The 26,627-nt window shown below is 48.1% G+C and overlaps 1 protein-coding gene across 1 annotated transcript in view; it reads left to right on the forward strand.

Moving 5' to 3' along the window:
- Positions 1–26,627, forward strand: part of necab1 (N-terminal EF-hand calcium binding protein 1) — a 388,139-nt gene that overhangs the window by 184,110 nt on the left and 177,402 nt on the right. The window lies entirely within an intron of this gene.

The raw sequence follows: 26,627 nt of genomic DNA on the forward strand, positions 1-26,627 counted from the left end.
ACGAAGCACCAAGGGACATATTTGTCATCGGAATCGATCACGAGGGTGTTCTCCACAAATTGCTCTCTGCGGACATCACAGTCACCCTGCAGAAAGCAATTCAAGTGAGCCAGGCCTACATGGTTTCGGCTGGTGACTCCAGGCGAATACTGACCCAGGACTCTAAACCAACGAATGCAGTGTACCAAATGGCTACTTCCAAAGGCAGAAATGCTGCCCCGAGTCCCACAACCCTGAGTCCCCCACATGGGCCAAACAGGATGGCCCCGTGCTGGCGCTGTGGAGGAAACCACAGGGCCCACCAGTGCCGCTACAAAGACTATACATGCAAAGGTTGCAAAGAGAAAGGGCACCTTCAGAAAAGGTGCAAAAAAAGCTTTACTCACCACGTCACCGAAGAGTTGGCTGATCATCGGGGCTCCGACACAGATGAAGATGAAGCTGCTTAATCCCTGGAAGAAGAGTATGGAATTTATACCTGGTCCACCGAAAATTCTCCGTGGAAGATGGAAGTAGACATCGACGGAGTCCCAGTTTCTATGGAGATCGACACAGGGGTGAGTCAGTCTTTGATGAGCCAAACGACCTTTGAAAAAATTTGGATGAATCCCGCCACTCGAGCAAAACTGTCTCCTGTCCAAGCGAAGCTGCTCACCGACACCAAAGGTAAAATCCCAGTCGTTGACAGCATGGCTGTCCAGATCTCCCAGGGCGACGTGATGAACAAACTCCCCCTGTGGATCGTTGCCGGCAATGGTCCCACGCTGTTGGAAAAGTGGTTTCCCGAGGAAGAAAAGACCACCACAGCCTACCTGGAGGAGAGCCAAAAGAAGGAGGCTGCATCACAAGGAGAAGAACCTACAATCAAAATGGCCGCCACCAGACCACGAGTGGCAGCGTTGGAGGAGTGGCACATGGCACTGAGCGGCGAATCGGATTGGAAGGCTCCCTTAAAGGAGAGTGGTAACCAAAAAAAATTAAAGGGACAGTTTCAACTGAAAGATGACAAGGACTTTAAAGCTAAAAATGCAGTAAACGGGTGCAGGTATGATAATGTAATGAGGAATTGTGATGCTGGTGTAACTGATGTGAAAAATGAAATGAATGCCTATGTAAGTAAGGTTAAAAACAAGCTTGTAAGGTCTAATGATTATGGTGGTAATTTCAAAATGACTAATGTAACCATGTATGGGGAGACTATGATACAAGAAAGTGATGTAAATGCTGCTATTAACAATGTAAAGGTCATTAATAATGTAGACTCGACTATATATGATAGGCGCCAACGTGTTATGTATAAAAGTAGGAGACTGTTAAAGGACACTGGGTTCTACAGGGACAATGTAAATGCTAGAGGAATCCCCCGTGGGAGAACTTCAGGTCCAGCGGGCGACCAGGCCATGTAGCCTGGACCTTTGGAACAAATGTGATGCCCCAGGAAGGACTCACACACACCCAGTGGGAACAGAACCACTACAGGGACAATGGTCAATGGGCAGCACAGCCACCACCACTGGCAACCTGCTCCAGACCGGCCCTACACTCTCTGGCCACCAGGGCCAGCACCAGGAGCGAGAGGTGAATACCCTTCAGCTTTCCTGCTGAACCCTGAGATGACCAGACGCTCATCCCAAATGGAGGACAAGGAGCCCACACAGTCCTGTGGCCCTGCCCACCACCACACACTTACCCACTCCACAGAGCATGTATCCTACCCACTGCTGCACTGGCTACCCCACTGAGGGATACCCCAACAGTGACACCTACATGGTTTGTGTGTGAGGGGGGTCTGTATGAGGCCAACCTCAAGTACAGGGATCACGCCTGGCACCCACACAACCCTCACCACAACCTCCCATAGCCCACTACTGATCACCTCCGCAGGTCATGACAAAGGACTTGAAAAATGCTTGGGGGGGGGGCGGGGAAGTGTTGTTATGTATGCATGCTTGTATTGTTATATGGGGCCCAAGTTTCCACATGATTTGCGCCTGATTTTTAGGAGCAACTGGTGGAGAACGGACTGTCTTAGAAATCGCAATTCTCCACATTTTTTTTTCTGCAGTTCTAGTCAGTTAGAACAGTTTCACTTTAGAACAGCATTTTTTCTTCAAAAGGGGGCGTGTCTGGCCACTGACGCCTGATTTCAAAGTTTCCACAGTGAAAACGTACTCCAAACTAACTTAGAATGGAGCAAGTGAAGATTTTTGTAGAACTGAAAAAAACCTTGTCTACACATTAAAAAATCAGGCGCAGGTTACAAATTAGGCGTCCAGAACGAGGTGGGGGGGGGGGAGGGGGGGAAGGGAAGTCATTAAATTTTATAATAAATCCTTATTTATACTTCTACAAATATTATACAAATAAATCCAACCTGAATAAAAATTTATAAGCAAAGAAAAGATTAAATAAACCATCTTCCTACCTGTGTGAAAGTGCTTCAGGCAGGGAGAATTCTGCAGGAAGCCTCACAAGTTGAGGCAGCCGTTCCCGCCGGGGGGGGGGGGAGGAGTCAGCCGTTCGTTCCCGTGGGTGGGGGGGGGGAGGAAGCCATTCCAGACGGCGGGCGGGGGGGGGGAAGGCGACAGTGTGAAGGCTGCAGGAAGCCTCACAAGTTGAGCAGCCATTCCCGACGGCAGGGGGGGGAGGCCGTCGGGAAACGACTGCCTCAACTTTCTGAGGCTTCCTGCAGCCTTCTCACTGCTGCAAGAAGCCTCAGTGCTGATCATGGAAGGGCAATGTGCTTTTGTGCTGATGTGCTGATGGCAATGTGCTTTTATTAAAAAATGTTCAAAAATTAAACAGCTACAAAGAACTACAAAAATGGCCGAGTGCCAATGTTTCCTTCACACTGCGCGAACGCTCCAACGCGCACGCGCAGAGTTGCCGGCAGGAAAAAAAACTAATTTAAATGGTACCCGCCCCCTCCCACTTACCAAATCGGTGCGAGTGGTAGGCTCCGCCCCCCCTGGGCGCCGCGCCAAGCAGACATGGAGCTGCAGGGCGCTCCAGAATTGCGCGGTTTTTTTCCGGCGCCGTTTTCAGCGTGAAAAACAGGCGCCCAGCTCGGAGGGGCGCCCGTTTTTTATCGTGTGGAAACTTGGGGCCATGATGTCTGTAACACTGAATGTACTTTTACACTGTACACACCTTACATATACACCAGAGGGTGCTCCTGCTGGAGACCTAAGGGTTACCTGCACACTGCAAATAAAGGACTAGAGTCTACACAGTTTGAGTACCATATCCCTGCCTCGTGGAGTCATTACCAAGGTGCCTACATACGCAATAAGCTTGATCTCCTTAGATATGTCATTGTGAACTAACATGGTGATCTCTACCAATTTACTTTTACACTCCTTGAATGCTGTCACATTCTTCTGACCACTTCCAATGGACCTGTTTTTTCAATAGTTCATTCAGTGGATATAGCACTGTAGCCAAATTTGGTAGGAACTTCCTATAATTGTTCAAAAGACTCAAAAGTGATCGAAATTCAGTGATATTCTTGGGAGTGAATGCATTTCTGATTGTATCCAGCTTTCCCTTGGTTGGATGTAAACCATCTTTGTCTACTCTGTGCCCTAAGTACTCACTGAGTTTTGAAATAACTTACACTTGCGAGCAGTCACTCGTACATTATGCTTCTCTAGATGTTTGAGGACTTCATTCAGTATGTTATTATGAATTTGTCGGTTTAGTGCTGAAATTAATATTTCATCTAAATAACATACTACCCCTTCAATACCTTGCAAAATCTAGTTCATCACCCCTTGGAATATGGCAGGGGTGGAAGACACTCCAAATGGTAGCCTATTAAATTGATATAGGCCTAGGTGAGTATCTATAGTCAAGGCTGACTTGGACTCCTCATCTAGTTCAAGTTGTAAGTAGGCATTTGTAAGATCCAACTTTGAGAAGATCTGACCACCTGTCAGTGCTGTGAACAAATCTTCTACATTTGGCAATGTATAGGGGAGATTACCCTCTAGAACCTGGTTTACGGTTACTTTATAATCACCACACAACCTTACCTTACCATCGGACTTAAGTAGAACAACAATGGGTGTAGCCCAATTACATAGATCTATCTTGGAGATAATGTTCTCAGTCTTTAGTCTTTTGAGTTCTTGCTCAACTTTTTCCTTGAGTGCATATGGTACGGGAAATGGCTTGAAGTAAACTGGTCTAGCGTCCTTCTGTAGCCTGACACTCACCTTGAAGCCTTGGATCGGACTGCCTGTTTCACAGAACATCTTCGGATACTTCTTGATGACATCATCTTTTGATGCAAATCTCATTTCAACATAAAAAATCTCACTCCAATCCGGCTTCAGTGATCCCAATCAATTTCATCCTAGTAAGGCAGGCTTGTCGCCTGCCACTACTAAGAGAGGCAAGCTCTGAAAGTGATACTTGTATTTCACCGGTACAGTGATATGACCTACCACAGAAGGTTCTCTCCTGAATAGCCTCGCAGCTCTATCTTGGATTTCTCCAATGTGAAATCACGCAATTTGTCGAGCTAAAGCGATTCCGGTACTACACTCATGGATGCACCAGTGTCAATTTCCATGGGTATCTTGGTTCCTGCAACATTTATGTGGATGATGATACTTTTCGAATTGCTGTTAGTTACCCTCGTGATCCTGATGATGTGCAGCTCTAAAACTTCCTTCTCCTGTTGCTTTTCTTCGATGCTATGTAGTCTCTGGGGATTTCTACTTATAGCTTTGAAAGTTGGTTTATTCTTCAGTCGGCATGCCTCCGCAAGATGCCCAATTTTCCTGCAGAAGAAACACTCTGCCTTCACATATGGACAACTTTGAGCAATGTATTGTCCAAGACACTGATAACATGACTTCAACGCTCTGTTACCATTGTCAGTTGCTGAGACCTTGGGGCCCAACTGCCTTTTACTTTTAACCTGCAGGCGATTCACCTCGGTTGTCTGACGACTGGAAATGGTGCGAAATTCTCAGGAATATTGATCGGCCATGTCCATTGACATAGCTGTCTGACAAGCTAAATCAAAAGTCAAGTTAGGAGTTGTCAATAACTAATCTGAGGAAGGGCATTCTTGCTATTGAGGGAGTGCAACGAAGGTTCACCAGACTGATTCCCGGGATGGCAGGATTGACATATGAAGAAAGATTGGATCGACTAGACTTATATTCATTGGAATTTAGAAGAATGAGAGGGGATCTTATAGAAACATATAAAATTCTGATGGGATTGGACAGGTTAGATGCAGGAAGGATGTTCCCGATGTTGGGGAAGTCCAGAACCAGGGGTCACTGTCTAAGGATAAGAGGTAAGCCATTTAGGACCGAGATGAGGAGAAACTTCTTCACTCAGAGAATTGTGAATTTGTGGAATTCTCTACCACAGAAAGTTGTTGAGGCCAGTTCGTTACATATATTCAAAAGGGAGTTAGTTGTGACCCTTACAGCTAAAGGGATCAAGGGGTATGGAGAGAAAGCAGGAATGGGGTACTGAAGTTGCATGATCAGCCATGATCATATTGAATGATGGTGCAGGCTCGAAGGGCCGAATGGCCTACTCCTGCTTCTATGCTTCTATATTTCTATGTTTCTGATCGCATCATTTTTCATCCCACAAATAAAGTGGTCACGCAATGCTCAGTCCTGAAATTTTCTGAATACTTTAGTCGGTTAATTGATCTCGTATTCTGAAATGATAACTTTCAACAATTTCCAAGGGCTCAGGACTGTAGTACTGTAATCTGCTTAAGTGATGTGTCCTTTGGCTTGACAGGCACAAGCACATTTTTCAGCATTTCATACACCTCGGGCCCTGCTTCAGTTAAGAAAATAGTCCATTTTGTTTCCAACACCACCCGGTTATGATTTTCATCATTGGGGACTTTGATGATAATATTTGCGGTGAAAAACATTTCTAGCTGCTCCACATGTGCTCCGGAACTTTCACGGTTGCGTTGAAACTCCCCCAAGCGCACTACTATTCCCATAGGCGCGGTCATCTGGACTCTGGCAGTTCAGCCAAATGTGCTTGTAATTTACCTTGGATTTTTAGCTGTTAATCAAAACAGAGAAGCTCTCAGAGTCTCTTTGCCAGTTGGCTGAATCATCCACCAACAAAAATTTCAGCTATGTTATCCAATTATCCTATCCTTCGTCGCCAATGTTACATTTTCGGTACGACCTCACAAACACACAGGCATTAAGATGGCTGATAACTTCAGGAACAAGTCAGGTGACTGGTTCCCTCTTTATTGTTGTAAACAGCAATGGTTGCAATGCCACAGTAATCTACTGGGTGGAGCTGTATATATTACAGTTTTAAGGGTGTCCTTGAAGCATTTCCTCTGCTCACCTGGGGCTGGCTTGCCATGCTGGAGCTCTGAGTAGAGCGCTTGGTTTGGGAGCCTCATGTCGGGCATGCAGATGATGTGGCCCATCCAGCGGAGCTGATTGATGCTGGGGATGTTGGCCTGAGCAAGAACACTGACATTGGTGTGCCTATCCTGCCTGTGGATTTGCAGGATCTTGCGGAGGTAACATTGTTGGTACTTCTCCAGTATTTTGAGGTGCCTGCTGTGCCTAGTCGATGTCTCTGAACCATAAAGGAGGGCGGGTATCACTACCGCTCTGCAGACCATGAGCTTGGTGCCAGGTTTGAGATCCTGGTCTTCAAACACTCTCTTCCTCAGGCGATCAAAGGCTGCACTGGCACACTGGAGGCGGTGTAGGATCTCGTCATCAATGCCTATCCTTGTTGACAGTAGGCTCCCGAGGTATGGAAAATGATCTACGTTGTCCAAGGCCTCATCATGGATTTTGATAAACGAGGGCAGTGCTGTGTGGTAGGGGCAGGTTGGTAGAGGACCTTTATCTTACGGATCTTTAGTGTAAGGCCCATGATCTCGTAGGCCTCGGTGAAGGTGTTAACGATGGCTTGGAGTTCGGCCTCTGAGTGTGCGCAGATTCAGGCATCATTTGCGTACTGTAATTCGATGACAGAGGATGGGACGACCTTGGATCTGGCCTGGAGGCAGCGGAGGTTGAACAGATTCCCGTATGTCCTGTAATTTAGCTCCACTCCAGCAGAGAGCTTGCCGAGGGTGAGATGGATCATTGCAGCAAGGAAGATTGAGAAGAGTGTTGGTGCGATGACACATCCTTCCTTCACCCCGGTCTGAACGTGGATTGGGTCTGTGGTGGATCCATTGGTGAGGATCACAGCTTGCATGTCATTGTGGAGCAGGCAGAGGATGGTGACAAACTCTTGAGGGCAACTGGATCTGAGGAGGATGCTCCATAATCCCTCACAGTTGACAGTTTTGAGGCTTTTGTGAGGTCAAAGAAGGCCATGTATAAGGGTTGGTGCTGTTCCCTACATTTCTCTTGTATCTGCTGCGCGGTGAAGATCATGAGTATTGTGCCCCTTATTGGGTGGAATCCGCACTATGACTCTGGGAGGAGCTCTTCAGCCACAGGGAGAGCATGATTGAGGAGGATTCTTGCAATGACTTACCCGGTGGTCAACAGCAGGGAGGTCAAGGCCCAGGAGCGGCACAGCATGGACCAACAGCGGGGTCGTGGCCCAGGAGTGGCACAGCATGGACCAGCAGTGGGGTCGTGGCCCAGGAGCGGCACAGCATGGACCAGCAGTGGGGTCGTGGCCCAGGAGCGGCACAGCATGGACCAGCAGTGGGGTCCTGGCCCAGGAGCGGCACAGCATGGACCAGCAGTGGGGTCCTGGCCCAGGAGCGGCACAGCATGGACCAGCAGTGGGGTCATGGCCCAGGAGCGGCACAGCATGGACCAGCAGTGGGATCGTGGCCCAGGAGCGGCACAGCATGGACCAGCAGTGGGGTCGTGGCCCAGGAGCGGCACAGCATGGACCAGCAGTGGGGTCATGGCCCAGGAGCGGCACAGCATGGACCAGCAGTGGGGTCGTGGCCCAGGAGCGGCACAGCATGGACCAGCAGTGGGATCATGGCCCAGGAGCGGCACAGCGTCGACCAGCAGCGGGATCGTGGCCCAGGAGCGGCACAGCATGGACCAGCAGTGGGATCATGGCCCAGGAGCGGCACAGCGTCGACCAGCAGCGGGATCATGGCCCAGGAGCGGCACAGCATGGACCAGCAGTGGGATCATGGCCCAGGAGCGGCACAGCGTCGACCAGCAGTGGGATCGTGGCCCAGGAGCAGCACAGCATGGACCAGCAGTGGGATCGTGGCCCAGGAGCGGCACAGCATGGACCAGCAGTGGGATCATGGCCCAGGAGCGGCACAGCATGGACCAGCAGTGGGATCGTGGCCCAGGAGCGGCACAGCATGGACCAGCAGCAGGGTCGTGGCCCAGGAGCGGCACAGCATGGACCAGCAGCGGGGTCATGGCCCAGGAGCGGCACAGCATGGACCAGCAGCGGGGTCATGGCCCAGGAGCGGCACAGCATGGACCAGCAGCGGGGTCATGGCCCAGGAGCGGCACAGCATGGACCAGCAGCGGGATCATGGCCCAGGAGCGGCACAGCATGGACCAGCAGTGGGATCGTGGCCCAGGAGCGGCACAGCATGGACCAGCAGCGGGGTCATGGCCCAGGAGCGGCACAGCATGGACCAGCAGCAGGGTCATGGCCCAGGAGCGGCACAGCATGGACCAGCAGCAGGGTCGTGGCCCAGGAGCGGCACAGCGTCGACCAGCAGCGGGGTCGTAGCCCAAGAACAGGGCAGCACAGGCCAATAGCGAGTTTGTGAAGCTACCATTGCATCCTATGAAATCCAGGGACAGAGGTCCTGTGGGAAAGAGAAAGGAGGACAGTAGGAGCATGTGTGTTTGTATGTACTAGACCCATGCAGTGGAGCCTGATCTCCAGTCGTCTCGGATCCCCTTACCACTGGACCAAGATCTTGCTCTGTCAAGCCAGTGTGGTAGCTAGTGTGCAACGGCCACCCCACATTAAAATAATTCTTATATCCTATGCCTCAGCTAATAAAGGAAAGTATCCCATATGCCTTCTTAACCACCTTTTCTACCTGTCCTTCAGGGATCCGTGCACATACACTTCAAGGTTCTCCGTTTCTCTACATTTCTCAGTATCCTACCATTTATTGTGTGTTCCCTTGCCTTGTTAGCCCTCCCCAAATGTATTACCTCACACTTCTCTGGCCTGAATTCCATTTGCCACTTTTCTGCCCACCTGACCAATCCATTGATATCTTCCTGCAGTCTACAACTTTTTTTCTCTATCAACCACACGGCCAATTTTTGTATCATCTGCAAACTTCTTAATCATAACCTCTACATTGAAGTCTAAATCATTGATATATACCACAAAAAGCAAGGGACCTCGTACTGAGGCCTGCGGAACCCCACTGGAAATAGCCGTAGGATTGTTCACTTAGCACTTATGATTCACACCTGGCCTACGTCCTGTTTGAGGTTGAGGATATTCATGGAGCCTCCTCCTCTTTGTTGCCTGATTGTCCATCACCATTCTCAACTAGATGTGGGAGGACTAGAGAGCTATGCTTTGATTGATTGGTTGTGGGACCAATATAGATAGAATAAATCAACAACACAAAGATGACATAAGCTGGAAAGAAACATAAGTCCCGATATTAATTCAGGGAGGGAGTCATATGGGCAGGGGTGGAAGTGGGTGAGAAATCTTGGCAGAGCAAGGTCCATGAGATTTTAACTAAGTCTCCCATCCGAAACCGACAGGAAGCGGCAACTGGCCAGCTGGCAGGAGCACAATTTTGAGTGGCAGGAGGCTGCCACCAGGGACTGAAGTAATAATTCCCTGCTTCTGGTGACCCCACAAGAAGAGACCCTCCCTTGGCCTCTACAAGCCCCAACTCCCCTTCCCACTAGGTTGGCCTGGCAGGAAAGCCACAATAGCTTCTTCACATTGGTTAAGATATAAGTCACAACCCGATTATGTAATCGGAGCCTTATGTGTATTATTAAAGAAGGACCCCATGGATTACTGGCAGATGTCCTCCTCACCTGCTCAGAAGAGCAAATTAGAATCATAACATGCGGGCAAAGAGAGGAATCATAGCGGCCAAGTCTAATGGCAATTCTAACTGCCCACCCACCCCATTTCCATTGGCCCATTATCCTTATGCTCTGACCTGCCATGGGAGACCACTAGCATTTTGCTATTACCATTATAAGAGCCGTCATGTTAGAAGTTTTCTATTCAGCTCAGTGAATTATTATCTAATATAAAGAATATAATGAATTCTGCTCCAAAATGTTGATAAATGTATCAGCATTTATTTTAAATCAGAAAATTTTCTGAGGAACCATGCCCCCAAGGCCCTTCCCTCAGACAAACAGTATACCCACTTCTTAACTTGCAATATGAGCCCCTCTCTAGTCAAGGCTAAAATGTCTTTAGTCTTTCCTTATAGTCGTCTGAGGAAAGGGATCAATATTGTGACTCTGCTGTGCACTGTCTCCAGGGCTTGAGCTGCTTTCTCCTGTGAAATTGAAATGTTATTTCTTAACACTATTTTTGCCCAGTAGGCAATTTTAGACACCATTTATATGTACTTTGGAAAATGTGTATACTCCTGTAATTTGATCTTAAAATGATGCAGAAGTGAAACATTATTTTGTACAGGAGCTGTGCAGTAGCCACAAGGTTTTTGTGAATTGGTTCCTAGTGTTAAGTAGTTGTTCTGCTGTACTGTCTCTCTACTGCGTACCATCTACAACATTTACATCAGTAAACAATTGATATTCAGTTGTGCCTGTCTCCCATTTTTCATAGTCAGCAGCACAAATAGCGCAAGTGGCTATGGTGAAAAGGCTGAGACAGGGAGCACAGCTGTTGTGAAAAAATTAAAACAGATAGCTGAAGAAGTACACAGGCGTACGCAAACATGCACCTACACGTACATACTAAAACACACAGCTCCAAAATTCAGTGGGATTTTGCAACACAATCCCAGAATATGTGCATTGGGAGTGTAGCAGCAGGTCTGGGAATTTGGCTGGGACAGATACTTTGCTACCAGTGTTTGGAGATGTTTGGGGTGGAATCTCCATGTCAGCCCTTAGTCCTGTGTAAATGAGGCCCATCTATGAGGTCTAGACCTGAAATCCTGGCCTGAACATTGCCAGCATGTTTTGTTGTCATTGGCCCCTTTGCAAATGGAACTTATTGGCCCATTAAAATAATCTCTTCCTGATGGTGGTGCCTGGAATTTGACAAATGGTGGCCCGGGCCATTTTACCATTCCATTCCCCAAGTGGGTGGTAGAGATGTGCCGATAGTATCATAGGGACCGACCAGTCACATGCAAATCAGGCAACCTCCCACTGGTCACAGATATTTTGATGGGGTCAGCTTTGGAGATTTCCACCATACACTCCCTGGTACTTACATCGGGGGGGCAATCCTGTGGACTAAGCACATTCGAAACACACACACACACACACACACACACACACACACAGACACACACAGTTTATAGCAATCCCTCGTACTAGAGGACCATGGTGCCAACAATGAAGGAAGCTTATATTCATGGTAAATGGGTGTGCTTCTGACTATGCAGGTCAATACATGATCGACATAGTCTACCACCATGTTCACACACATAAACACAGGGCCCCTGATTTTAAGTGAGTGACGGGAACAGAGTGTGTGACGACAGAAGCAGACAGCTAGTCCACAAATGCGAGAGACAAATCTGTATGATTTTAATTGCCCAGCCTCATTTAGAGAAGGCTTTTGGGTTTCCCGGCTAAGTGACTTGTCTGCCGGTGGTCTGTCCACCCGAATGACACAATTTCCAATGGGAGTCCTGGCCACTATTAAAAGCACAAGTGCACCTCTTCAAGGGAGGCTGCATTCAGTCAGGGCTGAAATCTGAGTAATTGTAAATCACGGTGGAATGTCTCTAAGTGCCTCTGGTTGTGCCTTCTCTGTTCCCATACTTACGAAAGTTAGCTTGTCCAACTTGGGATCTTCAACTAGTTCACATAGTATGGTGGAGGGATTTGTTGTACTCCTTGATAGTGTTGCAGTAAAGGAAAGAGTGGTTTGGGCAGTCACTATGCAGGAATCGCTACCTTTGAAGGGGGAGTTTGATAACATATTCTCATGCATTGTTCTGATATGAAAGACAGGCTTTTGGCTTGCATTCCAATATCCTATACCTGATGACCCCTATTTAGGCCACTGCTGGTGAGCATCTGTTCATGGCTGCCAGTGATCAGTCTTCATACATGGACTCAAGGCATTTCCTCAGAGCTGACTACATTCTATACTCAAGACTATCCTGCCCTGACCAATTAGTTACTTGGATGATGGACCCTATGTTGGATATGGCACCAATCAGAGTAATCTGGGCGATTCCCCCATGTTGCTTGGTCTGTGGGTCACAAGATTTCCATTGCAGATGACATATTGGTACTATTCCCTCTCAGGTGAACATGGTTCATCGAGCACATCAGCCATGTCAGAGATGGAGCTACTCATTTGAAGTAGAAGTATTCATCCACGAAATGATCTTCCCATCTTGCGCAGCCACTGTTGTTCAACTTCCTCACGTAGTAGGTGGGGCCACTGAACTTTCCTGATTTTTTAGGAAGAAGCAAAAAATAACACTGACTACAAAGTCCCAGCTCATAATGCAATAAAAAAGACCACTATTGCAGCTATATTCTCACCGTGGCCCCTTTACATCCAGTACACTGAACAGTGCTGATCCAATCCTGCTCGGGTTCCTCTAACGATGTTCCCGAACACCATGTTTCCCATGTTGCCCCAGTTAAAATAATATTGGGGTCCTAATTACATCATAGGACCTCACTTTACATATGAGCCTCCCACCCCTCAAACGCCCCGATACCACTATTAATATCGGCGGGATTACCATTTCCGCCATTTTAATCCCTCGCTTGACTATTTCCTGCCCGTCCAGGGTGGGTTAGGGTTAAAATCGAGGCCAGGATAACTGTTACAAAAAAACCTACAGTCAAAATGCAGTGATTGGTGTTGTTGTGCTAAGTCAGGGATACTTGGTCGTGTTAAAGAAAGTAATGGTGTCGGATTTAAAACAAAAAATATGTGTCACAATAAGCTTTACAGGACATTCTGAAAGCGAGGTTTGTTTCTAAGGAACGTTTCTAAGTTTGCTTGTTAAGTGATCAGTACAATGTGTAGTATGCCAGCTTACTTGATAAAAATAACACAAGCTTCTGGCATCTTTAAGATTGCATCTCCAGGAAATAGAAATGATATTATTCATTTGGATAGAAATAATAGTTGACTGTAATAGTAAGTGACCTTTTAGCCCCTGGAAACAATTCCTGCTAGCAGTGAGAGTAAGGCTCCTACAAGCTCTGACAAAACATAAATAAATAAAAATGAATGAAACTGTAAAACACATTAAGTGTTCATCTACTAATATCTCACTTCTAGGGTCTTTATCTATACAGTCAAGGAGATATCTGAAAGGTTCAAATAACTCTCAAGTCCGAGATTGTTACTAGATTACGCTCGCAGCAATTCTGGACCTTTGCAGTGAGGCAAAGAATAACTATAGATGATGAAGAAAGATGAGGGTGAAGATAAGTGGTGCAGACTGTTGAATTCACTCATGATACCGACGAAAAACCACCCCACCTGAACGTAATGTCAAAAAACAGGGAACAGCGAATAGCATTTCCGTGGAGATCTCCCAATCTCCTGCCACACCTTTGGTGGATAATCAGTAGAAACTCCGCAGAAATGAGACAAACGGCTATTTCTCCAGGGTTTCCGCCAATCTTTCGCTGTCATGCAGCCAGGAACTCTAGTTTGGGTGCCGGGCTACAGGCCCGGTGGCACGCTGCCCTGATGGCCTAGTAGAAGCCGTTGGGGCCTTGCAAGGTGCGCAGCGGCCTTTCCCTTTAAGCTAAGGGGAGGGGCATTGAAGTGCATCAGCACGTAGCCCAGCATCCATCATCATAGGCAGTCCCTCGAAATCGAGGAAGACTTGCTTCCACTCTAAAAGTGAGTTCTCAGGTGACTAAACTGTCCAATACGGGAATTACAGTCTCTGTCACAGGTGGAATTGACAGTCATTTGAAGGAAAAGGTGGGTGGGGAGTCTGGTTTGCCGCATGCTCCTTCCGCTGCCTGCGCTTGGTTTCTGCATGCTCTCAGCGACGAGACTCGAGGTGCTCAGCACCCTCCCGGATGCTCTTCCTCCACTTAGGGTGGTCTCAGGCTAGGGTCTCCCAGATGTCGCTGGGGATGTTGAACTTTATCAAAGAGGTTTTGAGGGTATCCTTGAAACGTTTCCTCTGCCCACCTGGGGCTTGCTTGCCATGCAGGAGTTCCAAGTAAAGCGCTTGCTTTGGGAGTCTTGTGTTGGGCATGCAAACAATGTGGCCCGCCCAATGGAGCTCGTCGGGTGTGGTCAGTACTTCAATGCTGGGGATGTTGGTCTGATGGAGGACACTAATGTTGGTGCGTCTGTCCTCCCAGGGGATTTCCAGGATCTTGCGGAGACATCGTTGGTGGTATTTCTCAGCGATTTGAAATGTGTACTGTCATGTATGTAACCTTCATGTAACTGTAACCTTCATGTAACAACACTGCATACTGTATACACCTAAGAAATGCACATCTTGACCACAGGGGGTGAACTTGTGGGAGAACACTCCTCACCTGGTCATCCAGGTGTATAAAGGTAGGTCCCACGCAGGGTCATCACTTCTTGGTCCTGTGAATGAAGGTGCGGGTCACAGAGTGACCTTGTCTGCAGAATGTGCCTCGTGTGAATTTATAGTAGTGTGTAAGGGCATTACATTTGGCAACAAGAAACGGGAATCAACACTCACGAGAATGCCCACCGATAGCACAGAGGAACGGTACTGTGTTGGTGAGGACTGGGACGATTTCGTTGAGAGGCTCCAGCAGAGCTTTGTCACGAAGGACTGGCTGGGAGATGCAGCGGCCGACAAGCGAAGGGTGCATCTACTGACCAGCTGTGGACCTAACACGTACGCACTGATGAAAGACCTGCTCGCACCCGAGAAGCCGGCGGACAAAACCTTTGAAAAGCTCAGCAAATTGATCGGTGAGCACCTCAAACTGGCGAGCAGTATACACATGGCCCGACACCAATTCTATACACACCAACGTCGGGAAGGACAGAGCATACCGGACTTCGTTGCGGACCTTCGGCGCTTGGCCAGCCTCTAAGTTCACAGACGCCTGCAGGGGGGAGATGTTAAGGGATTTCTTTATTGAGGGCATTGGTCATGCCGGGACTTTCAGAAAGCTAATTGAGACCAATGACTTGACCTTAACAGTGGTGGCGTTGATGGCTCAGACCTTCATGGCGGGGGAGGAGGAAACCAAGATAATATACGTGTGCAACTTTGTTTCCAACATGGCGATGGATCAGGGAGTTAACATTGTAAATGCGACTCAGAACCCCGCAGGCAGGCAAGGGCAATTCGACACCACCCAGGCAGCAACAGACTATAGAGACAATTGGCAGATTGAATGGACATTTACGCCATCACAGTGGACAATGCATCCTGGGATGGGGCCATTGACACCCACTAACAGAGTGCTCAAGAGTAATCAAAGAGACAATCAGAGAGGAATGCCTGGTAACAACACTTTTGTTCACAACGATCTCAGCTCATGCTGGAGGTGCGGGGACAGACATGCTGCAAAAACCTGTAGGCTTCAACTATTCATCTGTAGAAATTGTAACTTCAGTGGACATTTAGCCAGAATGTGCAGGAAGCCCACAGCAAGGCTAATTTACGAGGCAGATGAACCACAAGAGGGGTCTGTAAGGCAGGTTGATGCTTGGAACAGAGCAATGGACGCTGAAGTTCAGCGCGTTCATGTGGCAAACATCCACAGCTCGTATACCAAAACGCCACCTATGATGATGAAAGTCCTATTAAACGGCATCCCGGTATGCATGGAGCTGGACACAGGGGCCAGCCAGTCACTTATGAGTGTCCAACAATTCGAGAAACTATGGCCACTCAGAGCTAGCAGACCCAAACTAGAACGCATTGACACGCAATTACGAACGTACACCAAAGAGATCATCCCAGTGCTAGGCAGTGCAATGTTGGTCGTCACACATAATGGATCAGAGAACCGGCTTCCACTCTGGATTGTCCCAGGAAATGGTCCCGCGCTTTTGGGGAGGAGCTGGCTAGCCGAGATGAACTGGAAATGGGGGGATGTGCATGCCATTTCATCTGTGGAGCGAAGTTCATGCTCACAGGTCCTACAGAAATTTGAGTCACTATTTCAACCCGGTGTCGGGACTTTCAAAGATACCAAAGTAGTGATACGCATCACCCCGAACGCCAGACCAGTGCACCACAAAGCCAGAGCTGTGCCATATGTGATGCGGGAGAAAATTGAGAGTGAGTTGGACAGGTTGCTAAGAGAGGGCATAATTTCACCCATTGAATTCAATGACTGGGCAAGCCCCATCATCCCTGTCCTAAAAAAGGATGGCTCGGTCAGGATCTGTGGCGACTACAAGGCCACTATCAACCGAGTGTCACTACAAGACCAATACCCTCTTCCGAGAGCGGAGGATCTTTTTGCTACGCTGGCAGGCGGCAAGCTGTTCACCAAGTTGGATCTCACTTCGGCCTACATGACCCAGAAACTGGCTGAAGAATCCAAGCTACTGACCACCATCACCACGCACAAGGGGCTGTTTGTCTACAGCAGGTGTCCGTTTGGCATTCGATCAGCGACCGCTATCTTCCAAAGGAACATGGAAAGCCTGCTCAAATCCATCCCTGGAAAAATCGTATTTCGGGATGACGTCCTTATCATGGGTCAGGACACCGAAGAACACCTCCACAACCTGGAGGAGATGCTATGCCGACTGGACCAGGTAGGCCTGCGATTAAAGAAGTCCAAGTGTGTGTTTTTGGCCCCAGAGGTCGAGTTTTTGGGCAGGAGGGTTGCCACAGATGGGATCCGGTCTACCAATTCCAAAACGGAGGCGATTCGTCGCGCGCCCAGGCCTGGCAACACATCGGAGTTGCGTTTATTTCTGGGACTCTTGAACTGTTTCGGGAACTTTCTGCCGAACTTAAGCATATTGTTGGAGCCGCTACACGTGCTCCTGCGTAAGGGTTGCGATTGGTTTTGGGGGGACTGTCAGGAACGGGCTTTCAATCGGGCGCAGAACCTGCTTTGTTCTAATAAGCTGTTGACTCTGTACAACCCCTGTAAGAAATTGGTTTTGACATGTGATGCATCATCCTATGGGGTTGGGTGCATGTTGCAGCAGAGTAATGATGAGGCCCAACTCCAACCTGTGGCTTATGCCTCCAGGTCGCTCTCCCAAGAAGAACGGGGATATGGGATGGTTGAAAAGGAAGCACTTGCATGTGTCCACGGGGTGAAAAAGATGCACCAGTACCTTTTTGGCAGAAGGTTCGAGTTAGAAACGGACCATAAGCCGTTAACATCCCTGTTGTCAGACAGCAAAGCTGTCAATGACAAAGCGTCAGCTCGCGTACAGCGATGGGCTCTCATGTTGGCTGCGTATGACTACACCATACGGCACCGGCCAGGCACCGACAATTGCGCTGACACACTCAGCAGGCTTCCACTGGCCACCACTGAGGGGGCAGCAGAGCAAAGCGCTGAGATGGTCATGGCTGTTGATGCCTTTGACAATGCAGGCTCCCCCATAACAGCCCGCCAGATCAAAATCTGGACCAACAGAGATCCCCTCCTATCCTTGATTAAGAAATGTGTCCTGACTGGGGATTGGGCGCCCGCACACGGAGCAGGCCCCGAGAAGGTCAGACTGTTTCACAGACAGATGGATGAGCTCTCCATCCAAGCCGACTGCCTACTATGGGGCAGCTGGGTAGTCATGCCCCAGAAGGGAAGGGAAGTATTCATCAGGGAACTCCACAGCGAGCACCCAGGCATCATGCTAATGAAGGCCATTGTCCGGTCACATGTATGGTGGCCGGGAATTGACTCAGACCTGGAACACTGTGTTCGCAGGTGCACGACGTGTGCCCAGCTGGGCAATGCCCCCAGGGAGGCCCCACTCAGCCTGTGGCCCTGGCCCACCAGGCCATGGTTACGTATTCACGTAGACTACGCGGGCCCGTTCATGGGAAAAATGTTCCTCATTGTTGTTGATGCATACTCGAAATGGATCGAGTGCATCATATTGAATTCGTGCACGACATCCACCACTGTGGAGAGTCTGCGTACGGTCTTTGCGACTCACGGCCTGCCGGACATCCTGGTTAGCGACAACGGCCCTTGTTTCACTCGCTATGAATTCCGGGAGTTCATGTCGGGTAATGGCATCAAACTTGTCAGGACAGCACCATTCAAGCCGGCTTCCAATGGCTAGGCGGAACGTGCGGTCCAAATCATAAAACAGGGCATGCTCCGGATTCAAGGACCCTCCCTTCAATGCCGCCTATCGCGCCTCCTGCTAGCCTATAGGTCCCGACCGCATTCGCTCACGGGAGTCCCGTCCACGGAACTACTCATGAAACGTACACTTAAAACTCGGCTGCCCCTCATTCCTCCTATCCTGTCAGACTTTGTTGAGGGCAAGCGCCAGTCCCAAAATGAGTGCCATGACCGTAACTCAAAGGGGAGATATATAGAAATCGATGACCCTGTATTTGTTCTTAATCACGCTTTGGGGCCCAAATAGCTTGAGGGTACCGTAATTGGCAAAGAGGGGAATAGGGTCATAGTGGTCAGACTTAACAATGGACAGATATGCCGCAAGCATCTGGACCAAGTCAAAAAAAAGGTTCAGCATGGACACTGAGGAACTTGAGGAAGATCATGAGATGTTGCCCACACCACCGCCAGTGAACGAGCAACAAGAACTTTCAGCAGCGTGCACAGTCCCTGTGGTCAGCCCGGACGAGCCGGAATCACCACAGGTGACAGAGACGCATGCCAAGGCTCAACAACCAGAGCCCCAACTGCGGCACTCCACGAGAGAGCGTCGACCGCCTGAAAGACTTCATCTTTGACCCTATAAGACGTTGGTGGGAGGTGATGTAATTTATGTAACCTTCATGTAACTGTAACCTTCATGTAACAACACTGCATACTGAATACAACTAAGAAATGCACACCTTGACCACAGGGAGTGAACTTGTGGGAGACACTCCTCACCTGGTCATCCAGGTATATAAAGGGAGCTCCCACGCAGGGTCATCACTTCTTGGTCCTGTGAATAAAGGTTCAGGTCACAGAGTGACCTTTTCTGCAGAATGTGCCTCGTGTGAATTTATAGTAGTGTGTAAGGACATTACATGTGCTGTATATGGTCCACGTCTCTGAGCCATACAGGAGTGCGGGTATCACTACAGCCCTGTAGACCATAAGCTTGCTACCAGATTTGAGGGCCTGATCTTCGAACACTCTCCTTCGAAGGCATCCGAAGGCTGCGATGGTGCACTGGAGGCAGTGTTACCAACTGGAAGCATTGGCACCTGCTCGACTACGTCATCATTCGAACAAGGGATCGCAAGGACGTGCGCATCACCCGCGCCATGAACCATTCCGTCATCAACATCAATATAGCCCCAAAGCTGAGCATCCACATAGTGCTTCACTCATGGCCCCAGTAGCGCCCCGGAACGTGCTCCTAAAGGAATGGAACGCGCGAGATTGCACTTCACTTCCTTTGAGGCCAAGTCAGTGGTTGGAGCTGGACTTCTGCACTGGTCATTGGTGGTTACTGCCCCCAATCAAGGCCCGGGCAATTTTGCCCTAAATGAAACATCCAAAGACAAGTAGCAGTTTTAATATAAAATAATAATGATTTTTATTGCAGTACCATGAAACTATAATTACTGCATATTATGTATCACACATGGTTAACAACATCTCAAAAAAATTAGAATTAGATTTTAATCACAGCTACCCTAGGCTTTAAATCAAACCACCAACAACTATTCTAAATTTAGAACATTAAAAATTATAAATTTTTTACATCCTATGTACATAAATAAGATAGCTATTTATCTGACAGAAGATCTTATTGCCAGGCAAAACAACTGTTGTGCACTGATTTATAATATTTGGGAACAAAGTCAAAAAGATGTTTGGCAAATTTTCCTACCCCCTGAATTTCTTTTTCATGGAAAATGTTGCTCATAATACAAATGGACAGACTGGAAGCTGCTCTTATCATCAATATTGGTAATTGGCAAAAAACCCCAGTATCAGTAATGGTGACCATGAATCTACTGGATTGTTGTACGGTATAAAACCATCTGGTTCACTAATGTTGTTTAGGGAAGGAAATCTGGTGCCCTTACCCAGTTTGAACTTTATGTGACTCCAGACCCACAGCAATGTGCTTGATTCTTAACCACTCTCTGAAATGGCCCAGCAAGCCACTCAGTTACATTAAAACTGCTGGGAAAAACAATAAGGGGGGAAATTGGCCTCCTTTGCTCCTCGCGTTAGTGCCTCCGAGAGGTGATAACGGGACACTAACGGCTTTCCGAACTTTCCTTGCAGGTTAGTGCTGGCAGTAAACCTTAACGTCATGATCTCCTGCGCCCCAGAGATCGTGACGTCATCTGGTGCGCAGCACCCTGTTACCACCCCGGATCCTAAATTCAATTCCGCCCCCTGCAGCATCGCCGGGCGTCAACAACGGCAGCTGCAGGAGGCATTGGGAGGTTGGCCGGCCTCTTGGGGAGCGGTAGTTAAAGGGATTGGTTGTCAGGTAGCCCAAAAATGTTTTTCACCCCGCTCTGCTCATTTTTGAATGTTTCAAATGTCACGATTGATCAGCCCTGCACTCTGTTAGAATGCTTGGGGCTGATCGTCGCAGATTGCAGGACCCATCGCTGACCAATCAATTCATTACCTTGCAGATCCCTCAGCAATGGCACTTTGCTTTAAGAGAGGGAAGGAGCCTGTGATTCCGGCAGCGCTGCACTGGACATTGTGCAGCGCTCTGCCCTTAACGTTGCTCTTGCCTCATTTAGCGCTCCAAAGGAAGTGATAGCACTTCATTTAGCGCTCCACTTCCCTCCTTTCACACTAAGGACATTCTTGCTATTGAGGGAGTGCAGCGAAGATTCACCAGACTGATTCCCGGGATGGCAGGACTGACATATGAAGAAAGACTGGATCGACTAGGCTTATATTCACTGGAATTTAGAAGAATGAGAGGGGATCTCATAGAAACATATAAAATGCTGACGGGGTTGGACAGATTAGATGCAGGAAGAATGTTGCCGATGTTGGGAAGTCCAGAACCAGGGGTCACAATCTAAGGATAAAGGGTAAGCCATTTAGGACTGAAATGAGGAGAAACTTCTTCAGTCAGAGAATTGTAAACCTGTGGAATTCTCTACCACAGAAAGTTGTTGAGGCCAGTTCATTAGATATATTCAAAAGGGAGTTAGATATGGCCCTTGCGGCTAAAGGGATCAAGGGGTATGGAGAGAAAGCAGGAATGGGGTATTGAAGTTGCATGATCAGCCATGGTCATATTGAATGGCAGTGCAGGCTCGAAGGGCCAAATGGTCTACTCCTGCACCTACTTTCTATGTTTCTATGTAAACCAGAAGTTCGCATCTGCTGGAATTGGGTAGCGCCCGGCAATACTTTTGCGTTCCCGCAAAAGTTATCGCCCCAAAAGGGGCGCTATGCAATTTCTAGCCCTAACAATAAAATCAGACAGACCACCCAGCATGGACCTAGGCACTGGATTCGGACAAGGCAAAGGCACACCCAGCCCATCAACCCTGCAAAGGTCTGCTCAGTAACATCTTGAAACTTGTGTCAAATCTGGGAGCGCTTACCCACAGCTTAGTCAAGCAACAGCCTGACATAGTCATATTCACAGATTCCTATCTTTCAGCAAACATCTCAGATTCCTCCATCCTCCCTGGGCATGTCCTGTCCCACCAGCAGGACAGACCCACCAGAGTTGGCGGCACAGTGATATAGCGTCGGGAAGGAGTGCCCCTGGGAAACTTCAACATTGACTCTGGACCCCATCAAGTCTCATGACATCAGATCAAACATGGGCAAGGAAACCTCGATGGTGGGAAAGCTTTTAGAAATGATAATGCGGGACAAAATTAACAGTCACTTGAATAAGTGTGAATTAATTAAGGAAAGCTAGCACGGATTTGTTAAAGGCAAATATTGTTTAACTAACTTGATTGAGTTTTTTGATGAGGTAACAGAAAGGTTTGATGAGGGCAATGTGGTTGAAATGGTGTGCATAGACTTTCAAAAGCCATTTGATAAAGTGCCACATAATAGGCTTGCCAGCAAAGTTCAAGCCCATGGAAAAAAGGGACAGTGGCATCATGGATACGAAATTGGCTAAGGGACAGGAAACAGAGAGTAGTGGTGAACGGTTGTTTTTCAGACTGGAGGAGGTTATACAGTGGTGTTCCCCAGGGCTCAGTTCTAGGACCACTGCTTTTCTTTATATATGGTAATGACTTGGACTTGAGTGTACAGGGCACAATTTCAAAATTTACAGATGACACAAAACTTGGAAGTATAGTGAACAGTGAGGAGGAGAGTGATGGATTTTAAGAGGACATAGACAGGCTGATGGAATGAGCGAACAAGTGGCAGAAAAGTGCGAAGTGATGCATTTCGGTAGGAAGAACGAGGAGAGGCAATATAAATTAAAGGGTACAATTCTAAATGGGGTGCAGGAACAGAGAGGGGTATATATGCAAAATTCATTGAAGGTGGCATGGCAGATTGAGAAAGCAGTTAAAAAAGCTTATGGGATCCTGGGCTGTATAACTAGGGGCATAGAGTACAAAAGCAAAATGGTTATGATGAACCTTTATGAAACACTAGTTCGGAGTATTGTGTCCAATTCTAGACACTGCACTTTAGGAAGGAGGTGAAGGCCTTCGAGAGGATACAGAAAAGTTGTAAAAGAATGGTTCCAGGAATGAGGGACTTCAATTACGTGGATAGACTGGAGAAGCTTGGGTTGTACTCCTGAGAGCAGAGTACGTTGAGAGGAGATTTAATAGAGATGTTCAAAATCATGAGGGGTCCAGACAGAGTAGAAAGAGAGAAACTGTTCCCATTGGCAGAAAGGTCGGGAGAACCAGAGGACACAGATTTAAATTGATTGGCAGAAGAACCAAAGGCGACATGAGGAAAACTTTTTTACTCAGCCAATATTTATGATCTGGAATGCACTGCCTGAAAGGATGGTGGAGGAGGGCTACGGGGGAAAGGGCGGGAGAGTGGGAATGGCTGAAGTGCTCTTAGAGAACTGACATAGGCTCGATGGGATAAATGGCTTCCTTCTGAGTTGCAACCATCTATGATTCTAATCTATGATTCTATGAAACCTCCAGCTGATTACCACATACCACCCTCCCTCAGCTAATGAATCAGTACTCCTTCATGTTGAACACCAGTTGGAAGAAGCACTGTGGATAGCAAGGGGACAGAATGTGCTCTGGGTGGGGAATTCATATTCCATCACCAAGAATGGCTCAGTAGCACCACTATTGACCAAGCTGGCTGAGTCCTGAAGTACATATCTGCCAGCTTGGGCCTGCGGCAGAAAGTGAGAGAACAGCACGAGGGGAAAACCTACTTGACATTGTCCTCACCAATCTACCTGTCGCAAATGCATTTGTCCATGACAGTATTAGTAGGAGTGACCACCGCACAGTCCTTTTGGAGACAAAGTCTTGTCTTTACACTGAGGACACACCACCATGCTAAATGCGATAAATTCAGAACAGATCTAGCAACTCAAAACTAGGCATCCATGAGGCGCAGTGAGCCATCAGCAGCAGCAGAATTATATCTGTAACCTCATGGCCTGGCATATTTCTCATGCTACCATTACCATCAAGCCAGGGGACCAACACTGATTCAATGAGAAGTGTAAAGGAGCATGCCAGGAGCAGCACCAGGAGTACCTAAAAATAAGGTGCCAAACTGGGGAAGTTGCAACACTGGACATGTATGCTAAACAGTGGAAGCAACGTGCCATAGACAGAGCAAATTGATCCCACAACCAACTCTGTAGTCCTGCCACATCCAGTCATGAATGGTGGTGGACAATTAAATAACTAATGGAAGGAGGAGGCTCAATGAACATCCCCATCCTCAATGATGGCGGAACCCAGCACGTAAGTGCAAAAGACAAGGTCAGAAGTAGAGAGTGGATGATCCATCTTGGCCTCCTCCTGGGATCCCCACCAGTCTACAGCCAATTTGATTCATGCCACATGATATCAATAAATGGCTGAGCACACTGGATACAGCAAAGTCTATCAGCAAAACAAGATCCCAGTTGTAGCACTGAAGACTTAGGCTCCAGAACTAGCTGTGCCTCTAGCCAAGGTGTTACAGCTACAATACTGGTATCTATCTGACAATGTGGAAAACTGCCCAGGTATGTCCTGTCCACAAAAAGCAGGACCTAAATCCAATCCAGCCAGTTACCGCCCCTCCAACCAACTTGCAATCATCAGCAAAGTGATGGAAGGTGTCATAGACAGTGCCATTAAGTGGCACTTACTCACCAATAACCTGCTTACCAGTGCTCAGTTTTGGTTCCGCCAGGACCACTTGGCTCCAGACCTCATTAAAGCCTTGGTTCAAACATGGACAAAAGAGCTGAATTTGAGAGGTGAGATGAGAGTGACTGCTCTTGACATTAACACAGCATTTGACCGAATGTGGCATCAAGAAGCCCTAGTAAAATTGAAGTCAATGGGAATTAGGGGGGAAATTCTCCACTGGCTGGACTGATACCAAGCACAAAGAAAGATGGTTATGGTTGTTGGTGGCCAATCATCTCAAACCCAGGACATTTCTGCAGGAGTTCTTTGGGGCAGTGTCCTAAGCCCAACGATCTTCAGCTGCTTCATCATGACCTTCTCTCCATCATAAGGTCAGAAGTGGGGATGTTCGCTGATGATTATACTATGTTTAGTTCCATTTGCAACTCCTCAGATAATGAAGATGTCTGTGCTCACATGCAACAAGACCTGGACAACATTCAGGCTTGGACTGATAAGTGGCAAATAACATTTGCACCACACAAGTGGCAGGCAATAACCATCTCCAACAAGAGAGAGATTAACCATCTCCCTTAACATGTAATGGCATTACCCTTGCCAAATCCACCATCAGCTTCGTGGGGGTCACATTGACCAGAAACTTAACTGGACCGGCCACTTGCCTGGATGAGTGCAGCTCCAACAACATTCAAGAAGCTCCAGGACAAAACAGCCCGCTTGACTGACACATCATCTACCACCTTAAACATTCACTCCCTCCACCAGCGGTGCACCGTGACTGCAGTGTGTACCATCTACAAGATGCATTGCAGCAACTCACCAAGGCTTCTTCAACAGCACCTCGCAAACGCACGGCTACCACCTAAAAGGAAAAAGAACAGCAGGCGCAAACTGTAAGTGCCCTTCCAAGTCACATATCATCCTGACTTGGAAATATATTGCTGTTCCTTCATTGTCGCTGGGTCAAGATCCTGGAGCTCCCTCGCTAATAGTACTGTGGAAGTACCTTCACCTCACTGACTACAACGGTTCAAAAAGTCAGCTCACCACCTTCTCAAGGGCAATTAGGGATGGTCAATAAAAGCTCGCTTTGCCAGCGACGCCCACATCCCATGACTGAAAAAAAACTTCTGTTGGCTTCTTAGATCTCTAAAAATGGGGGTAATTTTAACCCCAATAACCCGGATGGGTTGCGGTTGGGTGGGAATGTAAAGAGTTACTAAACTCAATACCATCTCCAACCCGCTTCCAATTCGCCCACTTCCGGTTTTAATGGATATGGGACGATGGACTGGCGTTCAAATATTTAAGTATTATAATGAGGCTGACGTGCCTCATGGTGGTCCATCATTTCAAATTTAACTGTGGGCGGGTGGGTTTCCATGGCCTCGGGGATCCCGCAGTTAAAGGGAGATGAGCACTGCTGGATCCAGTGCCTTTACACTATCCAGCATCCCTGCCTCATCCACCTCGCACAGACACACGCCTGACCTTCCCGATCTCTCCGCGACCTCCTCCTAAGGGCTATGACCTCCCCCCATGAGGCAACTGATTTTCCCCCCAACCTCCCGCTGAGGCCTCAGATTCCCTATCTGGCCTCCGACCGCTCACCTGGCCCCGATTCTTCTCCAGCCCCCGACCAACCTCCTCCATCCTCTGCTGGCCCCGATCCTCTGGCCCCGATCCTCCTCCAGCCTCCGACTACACCCCCCAACACCATTCCACCTCTGGCCCATGATCCCCCCAACCCCCGCGATCCCTCTTACCCTACTCTTTACGGCCTAGTATCGCAAGCCTTCCCGCCCGACAGCCAGCTTCTCCACTGGTTGGGAAACACAATTTTGTTGAAATGTTAATCAAGCCCCACTGTTAAATTCGGCAGGACCTGCCAGAGGGAAGTAAAAAGGGGGCAGAAGCAAAAGGTAGGAAGGAGAAAAGCAAGAGTGGAGGGCAGAGAAATCAAGGGCAAAAATCAAAAAGGGCTACATTAAAACTTAATTTTAAAAGGACAAAGAGTGTTAAAAAAACAAGCCTGAAGGCTCTGAGTCTCAATGCGAGGAGCATTCCTAATAAAGTG

The sequence above is a fragment of the Pristiophorus japonicus genome, chromosome 1 (assembly GCF_044704955.1).
Source record: "Pristiophorus japonicus isolate sPriJap1 chromosome 1, sPriJap1.hap1, whole genome shotgun sequence".
Taxonomy (NCBI): Eukaryota; Metazoa; Chordata; class Chondrichthyes; family Pristiophoridae; genus Pristiophorus; species Pristiophorus japonicus.